The following is a 6,000-nucleotide window of genomic DNA, read 5'->3' as shown; positions in this document are numbered from 1 at the left end:
ACGTTTGTCCTCCTGCCAGTGTGGCGAACAAATCCTCCACTCGTGGCAGGGGATAAGGGTCCAGTTGTGAGGTTTGGTTGATTGTCATCTTGTAATCACCACATAGCCGCACCCCACCATCTTCTTTCAGCACAGGCACAATTGGGGCTGCCCAGTCAGAGAACTCCACCGGTTCAATGACACCTGACCGCTGCAGCCTGTCCAGCTCCGCTTCCACCTTAGCCTTCATAGCGTATGGCACTGTGCGTGGTTTACAAAAACGTGGCTTTGCGTTGGGGTCCACGGTCAACTTCACTGTTGTGCCCCGGAGGGTGCCAAGCTCATCCTTAAAAACGTCTGCATACTTTGATAGGATGTCTCCAACCACCCTCATGTGCATGATCTCCCCCCAATTGAGGCGGATTCTCTGTAGGAGGTCCCGCCCAAGCAGACTAGGTCCCTCCCCGTCTACCACTATCAGCTCCCCTTTAGCTGACTGGCCTTCGTACATAACGTCTACTTCTATAGCTCCAAGTAGAGGAATGCACTCACCAGTGTATTGTCTCAGTTTAATATTAGTCTTTCTTAAAGCGGGCGCCTTTCCAGAGCCCCACAACCTGCAGTAGGTGGTATGACTTATCACTGAAACTGAGGCACCCGTGTCCACCTCCATGGTCATCTCTTTTCCATTTATTTGCAGCGTTGTGCAGATTGGGGCTGCCCGGGGTTTACAGAGGTCCATACTGAACATGTTGAATGAACACTGCTCCTCAGGTCCTTCGCTTTGCAAATGATGCGTTTTCATTTGGGGTTTTGACTCTTCCCACTCCTTTTTCCATTGCTTTTTAGCACCTCTGCACTTCTTGGCTATGTGTCCCTTTTTCTGGCAGTTATGGCAAACAGCATCTTTAAAACCACAGTCATTAGCGAGATGCGCTCCCCCACACCGGTAACACTCTAATGACTTCATCGGCTTGCCTCTCCCCTCCTTAAACAGACGGTGAACGGTGCTCTGTGGCACACTGGCATTAGCTGCTTGAATGTCTTTTGAGTTGTTAGCTGCCGTTTCCATCGCATGAGCGATCTCCAACGCCTTCTTGAAAGGTAGTGTAACTTCACCCAGCAATCGGCGTTGAATGCTGTCATTATTGATACCACAGACCAACCTGTCCCGTAGCATGTCGTCAAGCCCCGGTCCAAACTCGCAATATTCCGACAGTTGTCTCAGCTCCGCCACGAATGCAGCAACTGAAACTCCCTCTTTGCGTGAATGGGTGTGGAACTTGAAGCGCTGAACAATCACTAACGGTTTGGGGTTGTGATGCTCCTGCACCAGGGTCACCAATTCCTTGAATGACAAGTCACCTGGCTTCCGTGGGGTTGCTAAGTTGCGTATCAACTTGTACGTCTTGGCACCGCACACACTGAGGAGAATCGATCTCTGCCTTTCCTCCTCCTCAATGCCATTCGCCAGGAAAAAGTGCTCCAGTCTCTCGACATATTCAATCCAGTCACCATCCAGCTCGACGAACTCACTGAGCGTGCCGACCGTAGCCGCAGCCATGCTACAAGCTAAAACTACACGGAACTTCTTCTCCGACCCTAACCACACGACACTCCGTCATATATGTTTTAATCCTCGTCGCCAAAAGTGTGGTAACCCGAGGGTAATGACGCACGCACACTTGGAGCTCAGTTAGGGTACTTTACTGGAAAAACATATCACCGTACAACAGCCCAGCATGGACCATGCATTCCTTAGACGGTGCAACACTAAAACCGGCCGGTAGAGTACACGGGTAAAGGCACAAAGGTTCCGGGGTGCAATATATAAATGAATGCAACATTAATTCAATCTATAACAGTAACAAAGAAAAAAACTCCTCTGTTTCTGGGACATTTTTGACTACATCAACTAACACTAAATTGAGACAGTGTGCACTACAATGAATGTAGAAGGCAAATTTAGCCTGTTCTTTGATCCTTGCCTGAACCCCTGAATGTTTACCGCTCATAACGGCAGCGCCATCGTATGCTTGGCCTACAAGGTTATTTTTGTAGTTCAGGCCGTAACTTTCCAGTAAGTTCACTATTTTTCCAGTTAGGCTTGCTGCATCTAACCTCTCTGCAGATTCAAAATGGAGAAAACTCTCCTTAATGGCCCCATTGTAATAGTACCTGAGTGTGAAAGAAATCTGTTCACTTTTTGAAACATCCTTTGTTTCATCTGCCATGATGCTGAAAACCTCACTGTTCTTCACTTCTTCTATGATTTCAGAATGAACCATTTCTGCCAAACAACCCAAAACCTCATTCTGGATGATCTTGCTTGTGTACTTTGCATTGTTAATAGAAGTTAATCTTCTCTTAACAAGTGGGTCATGGTTAGCAACTGTGCTAAGAATTTCCCGAAAGTTTCCTTTGTTATTGGACTCTTCAGATTCATCATGCCCTCTTTGTGCTGTTTTGTGTAGCTGTAAGTAACAGCACTTCCCCAATTGTTTTAATGTATGCCCGATTTTCTTGTACTTGTTTAGTGTGTTCTTTGTTAAGGATATCTGCTAGTGTTGCATCATTTTTAACAGCACTTTGATAATCCCGCCATGCTATCATCGCACACTTGTGTCGCTCAGACTTTGCATGAACTGAAAACCCTGCCTTTCTCATAGTTGCATTTTTCCAGTTTCTAAACCCAGGGGTTGAAACAAAAACAGTGTCAGGGGCCTTTGGTGTGCTAAAATGTCTACATGCATAGCAATATGTAGAGTCCATTATGACAGAATACTCAAGCCATGGATGAAGAGTATACCAGTTTTGCCTGAAGCACCGTCTTCTGTCCCCCATCAAAGTGGTTGGGAATATATTCAAGTTCGGCTGTACTGGTGCATCATTCGTGGACTTGCTGATATCTGTAGAAAGATGTACAGTAAACATAGAGCACAACTACAACATTTATTTACTTACGCATGTATATCTGCATGTAGTTCAAGTTTGTGCCATATTGGCACAAATTGAATTTACAGCAGAAAGCATAATTTTAAGGATACACAGTAGACCTACAATGAAATTGTAATTGCACTACTTTGCAAACAGAAATAACCTTCTTCATCACAAACCTGCAGTACTTGATCCACATGGATTTACTTGCTGTACCTCTGGCTGTTTCTCTCTGTCTCTGTATGTTTTCTTCCTCCTCACCCTCTTCTTCATCCTTCTCACTCTCTGAAATTTCCCTGTGTCAGAGCCCTCACGTTCATCACATGCCCTCTCTCCAACCTCCTCCGACTCTCCCTCTTCCTGCTCCTCAGCTCTCTCAATACCTTGACTTGTTTCTCTCACTGCTGTTTCTTTCACTTTTTTGTTTACTGGGGCAAAAAAGGATGCTATATTCTTTCCTCGTTTCATGATAGCTGCTATTAGAAGAAAAAATCGTAGGGGCACGCATTACACTTCGTTGCAAAACCATCTCTCCCTACTTAACACGGGAAGATCAACAAGAACAAGTCACATAAAAGATTAAATCGTTTTGCTTACCTTCGACTTTTGCAACAGGAGAAATCGTAGCTCCTTTCTTTCTCCAGGAGTATTTGCTGAGCTCGCATTCACCGAGCAGCAGCAACACAGTGTTTGGGTGCGCCGTTTGGGTGCGCCGCTCTAATTTACCCGTGTAGAACGTGCAGCAACAATGTTTGGGTGCACCGTTTGGGTGCGCCGCTCTAATTTACCCGTGTAGAACGTTGCGTCGCATTAGTTCCGCTTTTGGCACTCGCGTGTAAAATCATAATCAATTCATAATTGTTTTATTTGGTCAGCACGGTGGGGCCACAGGGGGGGCCAGGGACATGTCCACAGGGGCACGGGCCCCCGTGGGCCCCCGTGTAGAACCGCCATTGGCCAGACATATATAATTTTATCACAAGACAGAACACATATATCACCTTATTATTAGACAGATAACATTTCTTAAAAGACTCTAAATTGAGACCTGAAAATGAAATGTTATAAAAAGGTCAGAAAGCCTCACATTATTAAAAAACGAAAGAGTTCGGACTACAAATATCATGATCCATACAAGACTTACAAGATACGCACAATAACCCAAAATGTTGATCTTAAAACAGCCTTTATTATCAAATTACATTTTTAATTGTATTAATGATATTTTTTAAATACAAGCAAATATTTAAAAATATGTGTATTATAAATCTTTATAACCCTTTAAAATAAGAAAATATAAATAATTAATAAAAACATTATAGTAATGTTTTAAGTAACAGACTTTCAAATAATGCAAAAACGGGTAAATGGTCTATGATTCCTGTCCCCCGAGCAGCGCAGCATCTCAACCACTCTGTGCCGCCTCATTGGGTTATGCAAAAAGGACTGTGGGTCATTCTCCTCTCGCTCTACCTTATAAGATGTGAAGTGTAGAACCGGATATCTTCCTCCAGTTCAGCTTCAACACAAACCATGTTCTCTGTAGCTGTACTGCTGCTGCTCCTGGCTGCTGGCTCTGGTGAGGCTTTATGAGGAAATATCCAATCAATAAGAATACATATTGATTCATAGTTGAAGTAGCTCATTTTTGACTGAAAGCTATATATTCTCTACAGGTGTGAACTGTGAACAGCTTACTCAGCCTGAGTCTCTGACTGTCCGACTTGGCCAACCTCTGACCATCCGCTGTCAGGTCTCTTATTCTGTTAGTAGCCACTACACAGCTTGGATCAGACAATCTGAAGGACACGCACTGGAATGGATTGGCATGTTATATACTGGGGGTAAACACCAGAAAGACTCCCTTAGTAGTACATTCAGTCTCACCCTTGACATGGCCAGTAAAACAATTACTTTGCAAGGCCAAAACATGCAGCCTGGAGACTCAGCTGTGTATTATTGTGCCAGAGAGACACAGCATTACAAACTGTTACAAAAACCTTCACCCGTGAGGTGTTATTACTTGAATCCTCCAGAGGGGGAGCTCTGAAACAAACATATGATTCAAAATAGATTATTTAACTCATGAACATCAGCTGATAGAGGGAGAGATAAATGCCAAGCTCGTTGGAACATATAATTTAGTTTTTTATTGATTGATCAGTTCTACCTACTGACTAAGTTACCGACCAAGTTGTTTGAAATATATAAACAGGGAAAAATGTATATTGCTAACAACTCATGGAGACATGTTTACATGTTTCATTATCTGAATTTGTGTTAAATGATTATTATGCATTATATTTTCGTTAATCGATCAGTTGGTCAGAAACTAAAGGATGATCAACTTGCAGACTGTTATACATAAACAGGAAAAGGAGGAAATAGCATTAGCCAGACATTAACATGTTTAAATGTAATAGTTCCCCCTATATAGTTGCCTTATAGATTTTCACGGCTGGACCTGGAAACATTGCAGCAGCCAGACATATATAATTGTATTACAAGACGGAATACATATAACATGATATTCTTTGAAAAATGACATGCTTTACAACATTCCATATGTAGACCTGCATATACAATTTTATCAAAATATCAGAATTTAATAACATTTTACTAAAAAACTAAATGGGTAGGCCGACATTTGTTAGTTTACATTATGAAAAACACCCTTATTCTCAAGTAAAATTGTATATGATACTAATGTTATTTATAAATAAAAGCAATTATTAATAATGATATTTAAGGCCCACTATGCAGAATCGGCCATTTCTTCGCTGTTTTCTCGGTTTGCGCTCGCACTCTTCCCTACACAGCTCCCCAAACAGCTTCGTAGTAGATATTTTACACACTGTCGTAACAACTCGTTGACGACCCTTTCCCATCCACTTCTACGCTAGCCATGTGCATTGGTTTTCAAAGAAGCCGGTGAATGCGTGAAGCCATGTCCGAGGTAGGTGTTCATAATGAGTAAACAAGGTTATCCATTTTGAAATGGTGTATTTGTGTTACAATAAACCCATCCTTTTTTATAGTTGACGGGGTTAGTGTTAGTTAGTTAGTTAGTGGTATATCTTAGAT

Source organism: Pollachius pollachius (genome assembly GCF_949987615.1).
Source record: "Pollachius pollachius genome assembly, chromosome: 11".
NCBI lineage: Eukaryota > Metazoa > Chordata > Actinopteri > Gadiformes > Gadidae > Pollachius > Pollachius pollachius.
This window is presented reverse-complemented; position numbering follows the sequence as displayed.